The 21,695-nt window shown below is 38.5% G+C and overlaps 1 protein-coding gene across 2 annotated transcripts in view; it reads right to left on the bottom strand.

The window, feature by feature from the left end:
- The window catches only part of LOC145997159 (uncharacterized), a 48,929-nt gene extending 36,952 nt beyond the window's left edge, over positions 1 to 11,977 (bottom strand). For both annotated transcript variants that reach the window (XM_083133832.1, XM_083133830.1), the window contains exon 1: positions 11,852 to 11,977. The gene's annotated coding sequence lies outside the window, so the exon portion shown is untranslated. The remainder of the gene's footprint in view (positions 1 to 11,851) is intronic.
- Positions 11,978 to 21,695: the final 9,718 nt, after the last annotated feature.

Below are 21,695 nucleotides of genomic sequence, written 5' to 3'. Positions count from 1 at the left end.
AAATGTCAAATAACGGTGCATTTTTTAATATGGCCTGTTGTATTGAAAATCAACAATATAAAGGCATCATAAATAATCACAGAGCACTATGTTTATTACTACAATGTTACGGCCATTTGTACGCCATTGTTGTAATCGCCTGTTGCTATCTAGGGCCAGGCTACGAGTATAGTGTAACTTTCTGGAGCCAAAACAATATCTTTGATCATGTTAGCAAATGACAAGTGAAACCCATATAGGGGTATCGCGGCCTGAAGCAATTGCTGAGGTGAGACACACAAATGGGTTTCACGGCTTCATGAATGACGATACTTGAGACCCACTTTTGGGTCTCATGGCAGTCAACGTGTTGTGAAGTATGGCCTTAGAAGCTCATTATTTCGGGTGTTATATGAATATTCTATTGAACTTCATAGCGCAATATTTTTTCTCGCATGTAGTGACATTTCATATGAAGGGAGGGTTAATATTTTGAATTTCTTAAAGCTTCACAGCATCATATTCAGGCGAATGATTATGGTCATAGGAACACACAGGATTTTGTTTCAATAATTTTGTTTTTAGAATTCCTCGACACTTGAAATTGTTCCTCCACCTTATAACATTCTTCAGATCAGACTGTTGTAGAAAGAAGAGCTTATCTCCAGCTTTCCACGATTTAACAATTTTCATTTTAAAAAAGTAAACAAGTTCGTCCCTCTTAGTGCGAGGGGGTTAGATAAGGGCTGACTTGAAGTCCTACTAGTAACAAACATCTGTGACTGGTCAGCAGGTGCGCGCAAAGCATAAACTTGTTTTCAGTCAAGATGAAAACCCATTCAATGCTTCACTCCCCTTAAGTTACATCAATCACACATGTTTCAAATTATTTACAAAAGTTAACTTTTATTAGTATGTGATTCTATAGCGGCAGTAACTCCTGCCAAAAGAAATAAAGAAATAAACGGCATTATTTTTGAAAACATCAAATAAAATGTTTCCATTCAAAGACAAATTAATGTTAAAAGACATTAAATTATATTAAAATTTAATTTCAAACTGTGAAATGCAAGACACATAATTTCTCAATTTTCACGTAAAATCGTAATAGGTATATTGTATTTGCCATTTTTATTCTTGCCATTTCTACCGTTGCCATTTTTACCGTTGCCATTTTTTCCTTTTGCCATTTTTACCGTTTGCCATTTTTTCCGCTTGCCATTTTTACCTAAATTCCCCCGATGGCGCAGTGGTAGCGTCTTTGCCTTGTAATCAAGGTTCAATACCCGGTTGAGGCACAAGTGGTTCCGATTCCACTGTAAACTGTAGGTCCAGTCCCGATTAGCCTTTCTGTGCATAAAGTGGACTTAAAACATCAATCAATCAATCAATCAAAACCATCTATGTTTGACTATCAATTAACCAATCATGATAATTAGATGTATAGAAAATGATATATTTTTAAATTAAGTATGTGATAGCAATGATACTTATAATGAAGAGCATGTCTGAACTCCACGAACTCTCCCTCAGAGTGCCCAGACATAAAACACGGAGCAAGGAAACTTTCCACACTGCAACGCCCAGACTCTCGCTCATACAACGTTCAATATTCCAAAGGCTACCGAAACAATTCAACAACATCTCAAACCAAGTAGATATATTCACTGCATATTCGTCTTTTATCACCAACTTGAAAAACATTGTACATAAGTAATGCATTGTGTAAATAATCTGTTTACCTTGGTACTGTTTTGTCTTGTTTATTATTTATATTTTGTTTATTTTCTTTTCTTTATTATAATTTTTTAATTTTTTGGTCTTGTTTAGTGTTTAATGTGTTCGTTTTAACACCAGTGTACTTTTTACTGTTGTTTCTTTCCGGTTTAAAATGGCTTCTGCTGTACTGGAAATTTCAATAAATAATTAAATGAAAAAAAAAGACATTTTTTCATCGTGAATGCAGTTCGAAGAAAGTCGGGACGGGGATTTAAAACAAGGACACTCTGGGCTGAATCCGGGCGTCTGATAGATATGCATCAATTAAACCTTTAAAGGTTATAATACTAAAATTATAAAATAACCAAATATTGTAGACTGCAGAGTCCTGGAGCCTATCTCGCTTCGCGAACAACCCATTCATTTATGTAAGAATAAAATCGAATTTCTTGCAAAATCTGAAAAATCGTCAATGTTATTTTCGTAGGTTTTACAGCTTCATATTAAAACATTTCATAGTTGGAGGGGGTAAATGACCCCATTGCCCCACCCCTTGAGTATTAGGCTGGACATGGATGTTCTTTTTGATCAATTCGTCCTCATCGTCGTGGTTACCCAAAGTGACATACATCCTCTATCTTTCTTTATTATTATCCTCATTTTACATTGCTTTTATGCCTCTTTAGGCTAATCGGGATGATGAGAATGAATTGTGATTACAGGAAATGGATGAGTGGAAACTTACAAGAAACACCCATGTCCACCACAGGATTCGAACCCGGAGCCGTAAAAGGCGTGAATGTGAATGAACCACCCTGCGCGCTCTGCCACCGATGTTGCTGGCAAATTTGTACCCCATAAGGGGCAGAAAGGTAAATTAACATCTAGCGACTGCAGCAAGTTTGAGATCGTTCTGGACAGCGTATATTTTAGTATTTGCCCCACGAACATAATTAATGTTTATTTTTAATTAAATTAATTTTACCTTACCTTGCATCAGAGCTGGTGGATTGTAAACTCTCTTCTTATATTCGACCGGTTTTTTAAGTTTAAGAATATTTCCATTCCAGTAAAATGCATTTATCATAAACCCTCTAATCCATCTGGAGGTCAGAAATGGATAGTTTTGCTTTTAAAATGTTGCGGTGTCTTTCTTGCACCAACAATGTGCACTGGCCTGTGAATACCAAGAAACTCTCGGAACTATGAATGTGTATCCCTTCAGAGAAAACAAAAATAGCGACATGAATGACGGTAGGCATCGCCCCCTGGAGGTAGGGGGGGATAGAGCTACAGCAGGGTCAGCTTTCCCTTTGCATACCAGCTCTGTCACGGCATCAAGGGATAAAAGATTCCAGTCACTGACCTTTCCAAGAAATACCTACCTGCTTTGCTTCCCTTCTTGACAATAAGCCCTCTGCTCAAGTAGTCGATTGTTCGTCTGGAAATGAGACATGTTCGGTCATTTCGACTAATATTAGTCGGAATGTTCCCGACTGAAATCAGTCGAAATGTTTCCGACTAATATTAGTCTAAATGTTTCCGACTAATATTAGTCGGAATGTTCCCGACTGAAATCAGTCGAAATGTTTCCGACTAATATTAGTCATACTGATAATGTGCGAATTACTCACAATTAAATATAAACTATAGGCTAAAAGATTAAAAATCAGCAACTTACGTGTGTGAGTATGAGATTTTTCGTACTACGTTTCGGAGGTTACACTACCTCCTTCTTCAGGTTGAAACGATGTTATTCAGACACCTGACATGGTGCCTCGTCGTGAAAGTGAAGGTTAAGGATTTAGGTTAAAAAGTTGCATGAAGGACACTTTCTAAAAAAGAATATAATTTACACATCTAAAACCGCGCAATACTATAAAAAACAAAAGAACGTCCACGGCTAAAAGGGAAGTTATTAGGGAGGTTAACAATAAATTGGACAGAAACGTATATGAAGCTGCCTATATATGCGCGAAAAATTGGAACAAACTTAATAGGGACGATGGGAATTTAGAAGATGGCTGGGTTAATTTCTTTAAAAAATGGGATAAAGCCGCAGTGAATAGGGACGAGATGGGCTTCCGTGTTACTCCTGAGGTTAGGAAAGCCGCCGAGGTGGAAGTCGATTTCACCTTGGATTGGTGACTCCCGAGCCCCAGTTTGGAAGGATTGAGGAGGGGAAGTTTTCTTTCCCCAGGTACGGGCTGACACCGTGCATTCGCCTACCCCGAGCACTGGTCGGCAGTTCGCCGACTTCAGCCGTGGACGTTCTTTTGTTTTTTATAGTATTGCGCGGTTTTAGATGTGTAAATTATATTCTTTTTTAGAAAGTGTCCTTCATGCAACTTTTTAACCTAAATCCTTAACCTTCACTTTCACGACGAGGCACCATGTCAGGTGTCTGAATAACATCGTTTCAACCTGAAGAAGGAGGTAGTGTAACCTCCGAAACGTAGTACGAAAAATCTCATACTCACACACGTAAGTTGCTGATTTTTAATCTTTTAGCCTATAGCTAATATTAGTCGGAATGTTTCTGACTAATATTAGTCGAACGACTAATTCGACTAATATTAGTCGAACGACTAATTTGACTAATATTAGTCGAACGACTAATTCGACTAATATTAGTCGAACGACTAATTCGACTAATATTAGTCGAATGACTAATTCGACTAATATTAGTCGAATGACTAATTCGACTAATATTAGTCGAATGACTAATTCGACTAATATTAGTCGAATGACTAATTCGACTAATATTAGTCGAATGACTAATTCGACTATAGTCGACTAATTTTTTCAGTCGACTAATTTTCATTAGTCGATAATTTTTTCGGTGGTTTTAATAATCAACTAATTGACTAATAATAGTCGACTAATGCCCATCACTAGTTAGGGGTTGAGGCAAAAAGGTGGAAAGGGCGAGTGCTTGTTTTTCCGGGAAGAGGAATGTCTGGATTCTTCGTAAAGCTGGAATTACATCACCAGTGTTGACAGCTACAGTGTTGGCAACTATCAAGTTATTTACACGGTAATTCATGTGAAATGTTCAACAAATTTTACAAGTTAATTCAATAAATTGATGACTTTTGAATAGAAATTGGGGTGGAAAAAATGTACCTGAAAAAGGGACTATCTTCTGATATTTGTAAACACCACAATCTAAATCGTATAGGTGTACACATTAAGAGCAAAGAAAACATTTTTTATTATTATGGCACTTTATTACAGAAACATTGTACGTACACATACTCTTTCTGTTGTAATGATTCTGATTCCACAGAGTAATTTCTATCTCCAAACTAATAAATCTTCTCTCCCGTGAGTGATAAAATTAAGGAAATAGGTTGGTATCACTTTCTGTTGTTTCAGAGCTTTTCAAAGTGATCTTGTTTGGATGTTTTGTAGTTGGGGAAAGAATCTGTGAGAAAGTGTGTGTTTGTTGCTGGTGTTTGGAATTTATTGTGGTGATACATCTTCCATGCATGTGTTTCTCTTCGATGGAGATTTTAATGTTTATGTCACCTGGGGAGGATTTGAATCAAAAATTATGTGTGTATATATATAATATCTAATCGCTTGCCTCCTTCGTCAGTCCACGCTTCGCTACTGATTATGCTAAATATTAACTCTGTTATGCTCTTGCTGTAAAACTGTTATACCACTGTATAATGTTAATTAAATTGCTACTCCACTTCAACACTTTTTTAAAAATACATTTTGAATCAAAACATCAGTATAACCTCAATGTAACCAAGTAACGTATAGTAAAACTTACTGATCTGTATGCTCCATTCCTGAATTGACGTAAAAAGGGATACATACATTGAAACAGAGGATACAGCATTATGAAGAATTTATTTGAAAGAAAACTATCGTAACTGGAAAATGTTCTACCTGATTGCAGTTTATGGTGCAGGGAAATTACTGTTGAAGTATTCCGAGAGAGTCATGGAAAATATATTCCCTTACTCTCCATTAAAGTTGGCAAGCCTATGTCCAACATACAGATATAACGCCAATGTTTTTCCATCAGAGTGTTGAAACTATTATCTATTCTGTAAAAAGTGTTAGCATCGCTTACAATTGGTGATTGACCATTAAATATTTTACTGGAACACAGGCCCGTACCCAAGGGGGAGGCCACGGGGCCATCCTCCCCCCGCTCGAACCATGAAAAATTTTAATTTGAACGTATAAAAACCTATGAAAATAACGTTGATGATCTTTCAAATTTTGCAAGAATTTCGATTTTGTTCTTGCACAAATGAATGGGCTCCAGAATTCTGCAGTCTGCAATATTTGACAATTTTAGTTTTATAACCATTGAAGCAAGGCTATCCGACATCTCGATTTAGTCGGGAAAGTCCATTCCTTTCAATCCATGTCCCGACATTTTTCATCTTGGCTCGGACACTACGTACTATAAAGGAAGACCCTTGCGCCACTGCAGACATTGTACTGGTTATGTAGGACATTCTGTAGAATACTGTGTACATTTTAAAAAATTGTTTGAATTTTTTTTTATGAGTGAAAAAAAGTTGTTTGACACTCGAGAAATAGGAACACCTTGATTATTGAATGGTATCTTCTATTACAGCGTCACTAATTTTTCACATAAATTTGCATAAAGGGGAATTTTGGGTAACATTATTGTATGAGGGAAATGGATTCCTTCAAATTTACAGGAGAAAGTACTTACGGAAATCATTTCTTTAGCGTTGTGGAAGTTCCTGAAAGTAGATTTCATCAATTTTAATGTGAATGTGTGTTGTTTTCTGCAAAAATCTCTGTCCGACATGCTGTTTCTGCTCCCGCCATTGCTTTCTGAATGACAGTGCAATGTTCCGTGTGTTAAGATGATGCAACCCCGTAGCCAGTGTTTCAGCCTCGCCGTGTTTTCACTAGAACATGACGTGACATATATATATAAACACACACACACACACACACACACACACACTCACATATATATATATATGGTTTTTGGGGCTAACGTCAATTGTTTGTGGGGCTAACGTCAATGGTTTGTGGGGCTAACGTCAATGGTTTGTGAGGCTAACGTCAATGATTTGCGACATATTAGCATAATTTCAAATCCGGGCACGAAATTAGATATTTTCCAGTGAACGAGGTTGAAACACTGCATAAATCAACAAAACACTCTCAGAACGACCCCTAAACCAGTACGCTATCACGGCCATAATGTGTTACAGATTCGAAGCAACAAGTAACAGTAAGTACTCGTAAATCTAAGAAATAGACATTGATATGCATTATTTCACTGTAGGAAATGTTCCACATTCGAAAATAACACGTTAGCAATGTAAAGAAGTCCGAAATATATGATTCGTAGGTGTTTCCCTCATACGATAATAGTACCGAATTTTGTATGCTTTATACATTATGCATTATGGAACAAAAGTTTCTCAATGACTGCAATACAAAACCAACCATATAAGGGGGGGGGGGGGGGGGCATTTAGCTCTCCACCAGTACTGCAAGGTCTGGTCCCTTTTCGCCGCCACTGAGCAGAAGCATAAAACCTTTATCTTTCTCCAGCATCGGGGTTTTTCTGCAACTGATATCGATTCTGCGAATCACAGAATGGCTTACGAATATATGTATATAGGAGAATCCACTTCGCAGCAGAATCGTTGGTAGATTTTGGGGGCAAAAGATTGCCTGAAGTACTTTCAACAGATATTGTTATTTTCGCAAAATATTGAAGAAAATAAGTACAATATTATTTACGAGATTCAGTCAAACTGAATTTATTTTACTACAACTTTTATTATTTTCTACTTGTAATCGTCTTGAACGGGGTGTGACCATACAAGACTGACAACTTTCACAGTGTGTAGAGGACATCAAAACGAAAAAAATTGATTGCAACATGCTGCAAATTGCATTTTCTATCCCACATGTATGCCACTGGCATTTATTTTTACTATCAAATAAAATTCCAAAAGCGAATCAATATTTTGCCAGCAGAGACACTACCAGGGTGAAGTCACCTATCTTAGCCATTCCCTTCAGATAATTAATTTACAGGGTTCACACTGACCTGAAAGTCCTGAACAACTGGAGACGGCAGGAAACCCAGGATAGGAGTGAGAAGGTAATTGGAAACAAAGGATTTTTTTTAAAAGCGTTCAAACCCTGGAAAAGTCAGGTGAATTACATTTGCTTGCTTGCCAGAATTTGTAACCGAAAACATTTAGTTTTATCTTCCCAACAAACTTCCTTTTTTGTTGACATTCCTTCTTTTCATTTTTCATATATATTCAAAAATGTTCTTCAAACTTGATTCATTTGATTAACTTGCAAAGTTGAAGTACAACTCTAATTTATTAGCATGTTAAATCATTATACAGTAGTCTGAAAAGTTATGTAAAATGGCTGAAAAAGTCAGGAACTCTGATTTTGCAAAATGGGTGAACACTATCACCGCACAGACATATGTTGCTTCTTGTAGGCTGTTTTTATTATTTAATTTTTAAAAAATCGCAAGTTAGAAAATGTCGTTCTTCAAGGATTCCTAGCATCGAAATGAGCAAATTTCTCTACACATCCTCTCCCATATATAGTGTATAATATGTTTCCAAAATTAATACACAGCTGTGCCTCAGAGAAAATTTATAAAATCTGCCTTTGGGTTCCCCCCCCCCCCCCCCGAAAAAATCCTGGGTACTAGCCTGCTGGAACGTCTCTTTTAGTCCTTCCAATTCAGATATGTTCGAACTTGTCTTATTTCACATGATCCCATCTCCATAATGTTCGGTAATTTTCTCCACTTTTGTAAAGTTGCCTTCATAATAATTTAATTCTTTTTCACTTGTACATTCACCTGTCGGTACATTTGAAAGTAGTTTTTATGATCAAAAGTGACAAATTAGAAACCCTTGGAAATGTAAAGCATGTAATGGAGTCCAATAGTGTGACGTTACAGCAGACGATGCGCTGGGACTGAGTCTAAACAAATAAACACGTGCTTTGCATCGTACATCAATGTAAAGATGAGATTAAGGAGAATACATCTATATATAACATATAACTTACAGATGAGAATGTAAAGAATAAATGGAGTAGGAAATCGAGTAAAGCGAATGCTCCAAAAGATATCTCAGCCAATGGGCGTCGTCGGTTCAATCACCTGAGGCTGTTGGTTTCCTATCATCCATAGCAGCAGCGAGGCCATTTGAGATCGGGTGGGCTTCGGCTGTGCTCAGAACTGGAATGTTATGAAAATGCATGATTTTCTTACTCCAGTTATTCTTTACCTTATTCTCTGTAAGTTATGTGTGATATATAGTTGTATTCTCCAAAACCTCATCTTTACATTGTTTAATAACTGCTGTCACAATAATTAAAGCTACCCCTTTCGAAGGGAAATAGCATTGAATTGGATACGAAGAAAACTAGTTTTAACGTTGTGTAGACTCAGTTCCAGCTCGTCCTCTGGTTCTGACGTCACCACTAATGGACTACATTTGTTTTGGTTATCTTGGTATGTACATACAGGAAATACATGCAGATCCTGCTAGAGGTCTCCCTTATTGCACAACACTTGTGCAACCTTGTGTTTTGACGTCAATGAAGAACGCCTACCTTGTTAGCTTAGGCCTGTTACGTTTCATTTTATTACCAAAATACACTGGAAATTTATTATTTATGCTAAGATAAGTAAACCTAGCTAGCTTAACAATAAAAGTATTCTCCGGTGACGTCAGAACACAAGGTTGCTCAAGTGTTGTATGATAAGGGAGACCCCAATAGCCCCATCTAGTTCGCTGCACTATTTGTTTCACTTTGCACCGAAGCGTCTAGTTAGTTACATGCTGCAACACCAAGTCATCTAGTTTGTTGATTTGGAGTCAAGCAGTGTATTTATTTATATAAGTTTGGGGGACCAACAGGCATTTCGCTGCCCAATTATAAGTCTCCACTAATTATATTCAAAAGTTACAGCTACAAATATACATGTTACACACAAGTAAATCTGTGGTTGATTCATTATCAGTATTTGACATGCAAATCTAGAAATATGCTCAATCGAAAAGATCACATTATATAAAAGTAAAGCAAAAGAATTATTGGTATGTACAAGAAAGAAAAAAAAATAGAAGTTTACCACAAAAGTATAACAATAAATGATCATTATTTGGTAACAGTTGTCAATCGGCCGAACGGATTTCTTCATTTCTACACAAGAAAGTACTTACCAAAATGAGTTTCTGTAGCATTATCGAAGTTGGTGGAGATGTTTTCTTTCATCATTGAATCTGTTTTACCGGGAATTCATGTATTTTGAAGAGAAATACCTCTCCGACGCACAATTGGCGTTGCTTCCATTTGCTTTCTTGTGAACTGGATGTTGCACACGCTTGATGACGTAATCTCATGTCATTGTTTCCAACCACGCCGTTGTTTTACAGGAAAATAATTTTGATTAATTTAAGGATGAAATGAGTGCTAATGGAACCTAACCTCGTTTGAATGGTTTGTTGGGCTACCCGTGGATGGTATTTGGGGCTACCCATGGATAGTTCACCTGTCCAACCATGGATGGTTTTTGGGGCTAACATCAATGGTTTGTGCGGCTAACCATGGATGTTTTTTGGGGCTAACGTCAATGGTTTGTGGGGCTACCTATGGATGGATTTTGGGGCTAACGTGCATGGTTTGTGGAAGTAAACATGAAAAAAAATCGATATAGTACATAATTTTCCGTCATGAAGGTTTGAAACACTGCTTGCGCACTGAAAATCGACAAAACACAAGCTGGCGCGTCATGACGCACGATGATCCATTACGAGTGCATGCCATATTGTCTATTACAGAAGTGGAACAAGTAAGACAAATAATCAATTGAAATATGAAAAGTTGACAGTATTTTATGGAAAAAGGCATAATTTCACCTTAAAGAATGTTCCAAATAGGTAAGTACCAGTGGTAAAATTAAGGAAATAAATGTGTGAAAGGTGTCCGGGCATTATAGCATAATTACCGAAAGTAATTGCATTTTTTTTTTTAAATAAAAAGTATTTTTGTAACTGAAGAACGTACGTTTCTGCAAATGGTTTGTGGGGCTATGCGAGAATGGTGTGTGGGGCTATGCACATTTTTTTCGAAGCCAATTTTTAACTATTGTAACCTATAAGTGACCCTACCTAACCTAACCTTACCGGAAATGGTTCGTGGGGCTATGCGTCAATGGTTGAATTTCCGCTATGAAACATTCCCACATCACACAAAACACTTTCCAGATGTTAGACAATGCTACAGGAACTTATTACCGCAAGTAGTTTCAGTACTACTTTACTATACCAGAGACACCTATCAATGATTTATTTTGCAATTTTTTACATTGCTAACGTACTATTCTGCATTGCGGAACATTTCTTTAGGTGAAATAATGAATTTCTAACGAAAATAATGTCTATTTCTTACATTAACGAGTACTTACTGTTGTTCCTTATTTCCCACAGACCATCCACGGGTAGCCCCAAAAACCATTGACATTAACCCAAAAATTCACGATAGCCCCACGAACCATCACGGGGACGAGGTATGCCTACTAGGTTAGGTTAGGTTCCATTAGCACTCCTTTCGTTCAATTTAGCATATACGGACAATACGGACCGTATTGTGCTCGTGCAGAAAGCAAATGGCAGCAGCAGCAATAGCGCGTTGGAAATAGATTTTCGTACAAAACCACATGCATTCGCATTAAAATGGATCAAAACTACATTCCCGAACATCAACAACGCTACAGAAAATGATTTGCGTAAGTACTTTCTCCTGTAAATTTGAAGAAATCTGTCTCTGGTATAGTAAAGTGTTACCGTAGTTTCTTGTGTAAAAATGAAGAAATCTGTCCGGGGAATATCAGATTAGTACCGAACAAAATATTAAGTGATCGCTAAAACTCCGTAGTATGTGTTAACAGACATAAAAACGATATCGAACCATGTAGAAATTGCATTCGTAGCATGTTGAAATCGCAATAAAACAAAAGGAACTTGGGCCCAGAAGAGGTAAGTACGAATGTCAACAATTACAGAATAAACGAGTTACAGACATTTCCAGGCTTTGATAGTTTTACCATGTATATTAGAGTATATTTTGGATGCAAATTAATTACCGAAGAGGTGTGTTTTTTGAACTCGTGAAGTTTTGAACTACGTTTGGTTTATGTTCTTCTTTTCTTCTTTCTTCGTCTTCTGGCCCATACCGCCTTTGCAGTCTCCGGCCAAAGTTGCTAGTAGTGTTGTTATTATTCCTCTTCTGTTTCGCACTTGTCACTTGTCTTTGGCACTAGCACTTTATATCACACATCCTTGTTGTTTTCTCTTTGTTGGTCAACATGGTTTTGTTTACAGAAGGATATTTTGTTTTCGGGGAACCCGTATAAGATCCAGGGTTGGCAAAATTTGTGTTTCGTTTTTTAAAAAAAAAGAACAAAACAAACTGTTTTTATTTGTTTTAAACATAGTTATTTAAACATGAGTTTAAAAAAACATGTTTTAAACAAAAGAAAGTTATCCTTTTCCCAGTAAATTATAGTTAAAGTCTTTAAAGAAAAAAATACTCATTTTTATGAGTACGGTGGCGACAAGGACAGTTTATTTCCCTTTGGAGATAAGGTTTACCATACTGCAGAGTAGGGGTGTGCGGACAGAATTTTTTGGGTCGGGTCGGGAAATTCTTTAAATACCGACATTCGGGATCTTAAGTGCTTGTTTTTGCACTTCTGGTACAAAAACTAACAATTTCCGTTAAGTTCCAGACATTTACAATGCAGAGAACTTCGAGAATTGACGACCTTTTAATATGAGCATTCGGTATTACCCGACTGCTTGGGATCCCGAAAAGTCGGGAAGTCATTTCCGGAAGTCGTGATCGGGACGGGAATTTTCTTACCCGATCCCGGTCCCGACTTTTCGGAATCCCGCACACCTCTACTGCAGGGACAAAAGTTGGGGTAATAGCCCACCTGTTTCCGTCACTACTGAAGTAGGTTAGGATTCAACCTGCAGTGTCATAATAGATTCTCCAGATCAATTTATCTTTACAAGTACAAAGTTATGTTACCAAAAGTAAGCATCTGCGCTTCAATCAGTTATACAAACCAATGAATCGTATCACAAAAGAAAAAAATATCACGTCATGATCAAAATCACGCATTGTGTATTCAGATATTAGTTTCTACTTCTAGCGTCCACCAGTCTCAAACTTACAGGACGGTACGAAACAAAGAACTGAGAAGTTTCCATTTCTACAGTAAAGCACGGGTCTTTCTTGTCGCACAACAACTTTGCTACCTTGCTAGCCTGCCTAACCTAACAATGTAGGCATTTTGCCTAAAATTAGAAAGCTTTTTCCCGTGACGTCAGAACATACGGTTACTCAAGTGTTGTGCGATAAGTAAGACCCGTAAAGCCCGGATTATACTATACCGCGTTTGGTAGAACCTGTCCCGTTTCCCGCGCTAAGGATCGCTCGACAGTTTCGGTGCCAATGAGAAACGAGGAAAAAATCGTCTGCTGGGCAGCGAGGAGCGAATGGAAGCCAGAAGAGAGGCGCTTACGTAGGCGCTGTTCCGACGTTGCGTATTTTACTTGGCTGCCTGGCTTTGACTTTCCCCAGCACGGAGAGAAGCCAGCGATCGCCTAGCGCGGGAACCGGGACAGGTTGTAACAAACGGTTCGTGCGTGGCGACCAGCCAATGGCAGGAGTGCAACGTTGTACAGTTAGGAAACTGCGGCGCGCGAGTTAAATGCCGTGTTTTGTATTTTTATTGCACGCAAGGAGTTTTCATAAAACTCGCCACTTTAAGGTTCATCATAAGATGGGTCAAGTCTTTTTGAACCTAACTGTCCAAATCCCATAAATTTCCGTCGCCTACAGCCGGAGTTATCGTTTCTCGAAGAAACACTGGAAACAACACGTCTCTACACACAGACACAATGTCCCTTTCGTTTGCCTTCCGTGTTCCGTCTGTTGTTCTTTCGTTGCCTCCGTGTTGACCCCTATGAGTTGTTGTGTCTTGGTAAAGTTATGGGTGTCAAATTCGGCTGAATATGCACAATGACCTTTCATTGTCTTGTGTGTTCACAAATATTGCGAGTTTGAGTCAGTTTTGAGTTCAGCGTTTTCATAAAAAGGGCGGTGTAAGATAATTTTACTCGTACGTCATGAAGAACAGTTGCGAGAGGATTCAATACAGCCCTTATTGATTGATTTATTTTACATCGCTTTTTCTGCTCCCACTTTTGGCTAATTTACGAAGATGGGGATGAGTGAAGATATGATGAAATTGATGAATGGACACTCACAAATATCCATGCCCAGGTCTGGATTCGAACCCGGGACCACTGGCGTCGTAGCGCGATGTGCAATACTGCCCTTATGCTTGATAGTTGTGCAATAGTGTGTGTGTTGCGTGAGTGTTATTTAATGTCGCGCCGGCGCCATTGTGGAGTGGTTAGCATATCGCTCTACGACGCCAGGAGTCCCGGGTTCGAATCCTGGCCTGGACATGGATGTTTATGAACTTTCATTATATCATCACTTATTCCCATCTTCGCAATTAGCCAAAAGTGATAGAAAAGCAAAGTAAAATAAAGCAAATCAAATTAATAATGTCGCTTTCGAAACCTAGTACTTAAATTACCAGTAGTACAGGCACCAAGGATAAATATTCGTATTACTTTCACAAGACAGAAATCTTAGTTTTAAAGCTTATTCCTCCTGCAAGGAATTGGCGTTCGCAAGACGTGCGTGCTGAAACAGTGTTTTCTCAGAGTCGAGAAGGGATGGTCAGATCCGGATCCTACCGGATCCGAAATCCGGATCCTAAAATGTTTCGGAACCGGAATTTTTGGATCCGGATCCGTTTTGCCATCCCACATGTGCGCTTCTTTGGAAAGTAAGAAAGTGTTTATAACATATTGTTACCTGCTAATATACATATAGGCTTCTTACAACATCGCAAGCACCATTAATGTTTTGGATTTTGCTCAGGCAAGACTCCCAAGATGTTGTTTTCAAGTCGTCTCTCTTACCGAGGAACGCTAGTGGCAACCCTGCCACGCGCCCCTGGTAGTTATGTCAGAGCAAGCGTTTGCTGTGTTGGGTTGCATACGTACAGGATAGATTTTAAGCGCTTATAGCGCAGAAACTAAGCGCTTCCGAAGTAAACTTTATAGGGAAAAGTTACTTGTTTTTATGATATCTACCAGCAGCCAAGCGTTGTTGAAAGAGTTTTGAGACACCCTGTATATATTAGTGTGTGTGTGCGCGCGTGCGCGATTTGTAATTGGAGGTCTAAGTTTCCCCCTCCGATTTCCATGAAATTTGGCAGGTGTATAGAGCGGCCCAAAGAAATACGTGTTTTTTTTTGTTTCGGCTAAAAAAACTGTTTTAGGGGGCAACTCCCCCCCCAAATGTCAAAATGAGGACAAATTGAAGTGGGAATTGACCCCTGTGTCCCCCTCCGATTTCCATGAAACTTGGCAGTGTATAGAGAGGCCCAATGGAAGAAATACGTGTTTTTGTGATTCAGCTAAAAAAACTTTTAGGGGGCAAAAACCCCCTCAAATGTCAAGATGAAGACAAATTGACGCGGGGATCTGACCCCTGTGTCCCACTCCGATTTCCATGAAATTTGGCAGGTGTATGGAGGGGCTCAAAGGAAGAAGTACGACCTTTTGTGTTTCAGTTAAAAAATTGTGTTAGGGGACAACCCCCCCCCCCTCAAAGGTTAAGATGAGGAGAAACTGAAGTGGGGATCTGATCCCGAAACCACGTAAATATGGCATAAGAAGAAACAGGGGGCATAGGGCGCCTCTATGCACCTGCCAAATTTCATGGAAATCGGAGGGGGACACAGGGGTCAAATGCCCACTTAAATTTGTCCTCTTTTTTACATTTGAGGGGGGTGCTCCCTAAAAGAGTTTTTTTAGCCGAAACAAAAAAAAATCACGTATTTCTTCCTTTCGGTCCAAGTTTCATAGAAATCGGAGGGGGACACAGGGGTCAAATCCTTACTTCAATTTGTCCTCATCTTGTCTTTTGAGGGGATTTTGCCCCCTAAAACAGCTTTTAACTGAAACAAAAAACACGTATTTCTTCCTTTGGGCCCTCTATGCGCCTGCCAAGTTTAATGGAAATCGGAGGGGGACACAGGGGTCAGATCTTCAGTTCTATTTGTCATCATCTTGACATTTGGGGGGTTACCCCCTAGAACTGTTTTTTAGCCGAAACAAAAAGACACGTATTTCTTCCTTTGGGCCCCTCTATACACCTGCCAAGTTTCATGGAAATCGGAGGGGGACACTTATATAATCTCCCTTGTTAGGCCTACTCTTACACTTCGTAATTATATTATAATGTTTTATTTTAATTTTTAAAACTGTAACTGAAGAACAATTGTATAATTTTTGTATAACATTTCTATCTTGTTAAATGTGTTAAAGGTTTCATCCTGGAATGAAATGTCTCGCATTTATGTGTGTTTCCATTTCCAATACATTCGAATGAATACATATTCGTTTCAATTGCATTTACAAAATCTCCTCTGACATTTTATGTTAAACAGATAAGATTACTTTTGTGCACGAGTGTGTTAGCAGATTCGTAGCAAAGTATTTTAGGAACAACACTTGAAAAAAAATCTTGTACGACTAACTAATGAAAAATTTCTTTGTAATCGAAGATCATAATACCTTTTAAGCAGTGGCGTGCGGTGCTAAATCAGGCAGGGGAACAGGTGACCTGCACTTGCCCCCCCCCCCACCTCCCATACCTGTCGTAATATAATGCACTAGACCAGGTAAAATTCAACCATTACTGAAATGAACCAAATAAATATACGATACATATGTTACAAATTGTCAGAAGTGACATACATGAAGCACGTTAAAATGACAATAACATTGTTAAAGCAAATTTGATATAATATAAAGAAAACATTAAAAACAAAATTGTTGATGCACAACAAAGAAAAAAATAATGAAAGCAATGTATGAGTGATCAGAGGAAATAAATGTTTGGTCGAATCCTGTTTCATCTCTCTATTTGTAGATCACGTTGACATTTTTTTTGTAGAGTTGAGTATTCTCGTAATTCAAACGTCGTCAATGAAATAATTACATTTAGATGGCCGAGTTTTTTTCATGACGTCCGCCAGATTTGTAGAAATTGTGACAAAACCCGAACTGTTCCAAACTCCCTTCTCAGGAACAAACAAGGACAACAATAATTTGCCGGTGGAAGAGTATCCAGTTAATCATTTTACAGACTTGTAGTAAATTGTTTGAAAATGCCTTGTGTATGATTTCGTTTTAGTCTTTAATCCAGTTAGGATAGGTATTGGTTTGATGTCTTTTCTGTAAAGTTCAATGAACTAAAAGCTTTCGTCTTCGTCTTCAGCCGGTCGATCATACAACATTCGCAACCCTACGCTCGCAACATTCGCTTTCTTGTCCTGCCGCTGCGTGCGTCTTGGCTTGGGGCTGGTGGAACAGGTAGGTGGACGCGAGCTGTTCCCTCGGAAGCAATTTCGCAGCGTTCAGCAAGGCATTTAGCAGACGCTTAGACTGTAGAAGATTTTCCCAGTTCGTTATCAATGACAGACGCAATTTTGCAATGAAATTATGAAAATATGGACTTACTACACTCAAAACGATCACTACGACGCAATTAAACTTTAGCACGTAGCAAAAATTCGAAGGAAAAGAAATTCGCTATGTCTCTCGCAGGGAACAGCTAGAGAGTTCAGCTTCCGTGGTGAGGTGAGGATCGTTTACCTTCGCGCGTGGTCGGAAATACTCGGCATCAGGCGGTAGAGGGTGGAACGACGAGGGTAAGTGAAGTAAACAAACGCCCAGTGTAACCTAATGGTTGCGTGCGTAACGAAGTAGTCAAGATTTGGAAGGAAAGTGTAGAGGTCCGTGGAAATTCAATTACTCGCACGATAAACAAGAAAACAAACCAATCAGTTACAATAGTCAGGGATTTTGTTGAGGCTAATGACAGTATTTTGGACTGCCACCTCAGTCTCTACTGAGAACCAACTTGACAAAGGTGAACGTGATCGAAACGATGCACGTAAAAATACTGAAATCGAATTAACTCTTTTCTCACTCAATGAATGTAACCGCTCGTCCGTGTGAGTATGATTTCCAGTCACGTCTTATCGAAATTAAACCGACACGCTAGTTTGTGAGTTATAAATTACGTACACTTAGTTTAATTTTGCAACTCTAGTCAAAATTTATTACGCCAAAACCTCGCAAAGGAGAATGGCTGGCGTTCCCAAGAACAACATGTACATAATATTATTCATAACAAATTATTTCATTCAACATACAACTGTAAGTGACTTAAGGTGGATCAACAATTCTTTGTTACCGGCAAATAACAAGATAATAAAACTAGAACACATCCGGCAACTACAAATGTCATAATACAATGCAATCAATTAAAATACGTTAAGGTCAATCTATAATTGCATTTTAGTTCAACTCTTTGTTAATTCTTATTACTAAAAAAAAACCGTCCATTTAACATATTAATTGTTTTGGTGCTCTTATTAGACCCATCCGATACGTTTCGCAAAAGTTATCTCAGCTCACGGTTTAGTTTGCGGTCATGTTAATCGTATTCCCCGGCTTGAGCTTACGTGATTCTAATTGAGTGCCTTGTCTCTTTTCTCTTTTATACAAAAGGAGGGGGGGGGTAGACCAAGCGTCGCTTTCTTCCTCCAATATGTCGATCGCAACGTTACAATGTCCAATCATTCAAAACTGAATCGATGGTTGTTTTATGTACAATTCTTTCTTTTGTACGTCGTACGTTACTTTCTTGATTCAATTATCGCGTAATCGCAAAAGGGAAGAAAAACGGGGGTGAGTGACATTCTTGTCCAAAAAAAAAAAAACACGCATTCACAGTTCACTTATAAAAAGGGAGCCGTAGAGTACATACCTCAGTTCATTGGATAACTGTTCACCTCAGTTAATTTGGGCAAATCCTCGTCATCTAGAGAAACGGGGGAACGTCCTCCAATTGGTCACTTTCAAGCACGTCGAATGGTATTGTCCTCGTTTCCCTCATGCCCTTCCTTCTCAGCAACTGATCCAACCATCCTTCATATTTCGAGTCCCGCCAGGTGAACTATGGAAAGTTACGTTCGGTCAAAATGGTCAATGGTCAACTAGTTCCAAATTACCATCCTTGTATTTTGACGTTTGTTTTCCAAAAGATTCCAACACCTCTCAGACGTACTAGCACTATACGTGAACAATGCAACGTTTCCTCGCAATGTTCGAAGAACTTAGTACGTGTCGTGCTACAAATTGCGTTCGACGAGAGAGAGAAGCACCGAGATCCACGAGTCGCTACTTCTCTCGTAGTCCATGACGTCACACCAAGAAATCCCTCGCGACTCGGGAGCTGAAACGGAACTGCCGTTTTCGTCGATCGAGTTCGTGAAGCAGGGAAAGCCACTAGTGACCTCTATCGGTCAAACAATTAAGTAGAATTTGAAAACACTGACGCGAAGCGTACCGGAATGTATGAGGAAAGATGTGAGGATATTCGACGCGGAATTTAACATTATACTTGAAAATCATGTTCGCGTAGAAAATCGTCACACCAGTCACGGTGAAAGTTTTTCTTCGACGTTACTTTTGGAAATGTTGATTTCGGGAGAAAGAAGTGTTCTTATTATGTTAATATAGATAATTTAAAATAGCTTCAATGGGCGATAAGTAGGAGGGAACAGCCTGTTCCCTCTGTTCCATGGAGGGACCGCCACTGCTTTTAAGGTGTGGTAATATTATAATGGGATTGAGATACAAAACTCTCGGATCCGGATCCGGATTTCTCGGATCCGGAATTTTCGGATCTGGATCCGGATTTTCGATTCCGGATCCGTTTCCGTTTGGCCATCCCTAGAGTCGAGAACTTACAGCTAAAGCGTGTGGTGTAATGTGTGCATTCTGTGTTGCGCATTATAAAACAGGGTAAAGTATCTACCACAGAAATCGTCGAACCCCTATTCAAATCTCCTGGGAAACATGCCAGAAAACAGAAACGAGAGCGATGATGATGACCTTGCAGTTCCCCTACAATAAATACGTACCTTCAAACTTCTTTCAAGTACGAGTTTCTCTTATATGCTACAGTGATATGATATAATCCTGTGTAGAATTCTTCACTACATATTTCATTGCACTCAAATATCACGTGCATGAATTATACCCATAAAAAGTTGAATATTGGACACGGCGAATGTGTTTCCCTTCCTCTAGCAGTTGTTTTGGCAACAGCGCGACAGCACGAGCTGCGTATTGGCTGAACTCATATTCCTTTAAAAGCGTACACCGTATAATTGACACAGATCCAATGAAAGAACAGGGTTGCCAAACAAAAAAATATCATAGACTATAAAATATCAACCACCAAAATGTGTTTTAAACTCTTGAAAAAAATGTTTAAAATACATTGTTTTAAACGTTTAAAACATTTGTAAAAAAAGCAGTCTGGAAAATGGTCATTTTAAAAAGTCGTCAATTCTCGACGTTTTCTGCATTGTAAATGTCTGGAACTTATCGGAAATTGTTAGTTTTTGTACCAGAAGTGCAGAAACAAGCACTTAAGATGGAAATTACGTGTAGAATTCGAGATTTCAAGAGCTTTGGGAAATTTCGAATATATCCCGTCCCAAAAATTTCTCGACTTTTTCGGGAAATTGAAAATTTTCCCCGTCCTGAATGTCGGGATTTAAAGAATTTCCCTTCCCGACCCAAAAAATTCTGTCCCGCACACCGCTACCCTGCAGTATAGTAAACCTTATCTCCAAAGGTAAATAAACTGTCCTTGCCATCACTGTACTCATAAAAATGAGTATTTTTTCTATAACGACTTTCACTATAATTTACTGGGAAAAGGTTGACTTTCTTTGGTTTAAAACATATTTAAAACATGTTTAAAACTATGTTTAAAACAAGAAAACATGTTTTAAACAACAAAAACAGTTTGTTTTGTTCTTTTTTTTAAAAAAACATAAATTTTGCCAACCCTACTACTGATGCTTTTGTATAGGATGAAGATTAATGTAAAGAAGACAAAGGCAATGGTTATAGGACGGAAACCAAGGAATATTAATGTGAGATCAAACAGTGAAAGAATCCAGCAAGTGGATAGCTATAAGTACCTCGGATGCACTATAAGCAGTGACATGAGCTGCAAACAAGAAGTGAAAATGAGAATCGGAATAGCAAAAGAAGCTTTCAATAGAAGAAAAAATCTTTTTGTGGACCCATGGACATAGGTCTAAGGAAGAGATTAGTGAAATGTTTTGTGTGGAGTGTATCACTATATGGTGCAGAAACCTGGACGTTGAGAAGAAATGAAGAGAAACGACCCGAAGCTTTTGAAATGTGGACATGGCAAAAAATGGATCGTGTAAAATGGACGGACAAGGTAACAATGTCTAACATTCTTTTAACAAGACTAACCCCATATGCTAATGAAATTATAAGTGATTATCAATGTGGATTTAAACGTAACAGATCAACTTCAGATCAAATTTTTCACATCAGACAGACACTTGAAAAAAGTGGGAATATAATCAAAATGTCCATCAGCTATTCATTGATTTCAAAAAGCATATGATTCGGTCAAAAGAGATAAATTATATAATAATATGGGATACCTTTTGATCCTCGTGAGATGAACAACAATCAGGTCATTATCCACAATCACCTTCGCCATCTTTCGGCCCATCAATTTAAAATTTCTCCGATTTTGTACTTGGATCCATGGCTGGATTGTTTCTTGTGACGTTCCACAAGTACCTTTTCCCCCGGAATAAACGGAACGGGACTAATAGGTTGATTCTTGGAACCATTTGACGTGTCAAAAGCGGAAATGTCTGTTCTTGGCCGAAACTTAAGCAAACGTTCTGCTGGACTATA

Source organism: Lepisma saccharinum, chromosome 13 (genome assembly GCF_977018435.1).
Source record: "Lepisma saccharinum chromosome 13, izLepSacc3.1, whole genome shotgun sequence".
Lineage (NCBI taxonomy): Eukaryota > Metazoa > Arthropoda > Insecta > Zygentoma > Lepismatidae > Lepisma > Lepisma saccharinum.
Note: the sequence above shows the minus strand (reverse complement) of the source record. Positions and strands in the feature narration are given on the sequence as shown.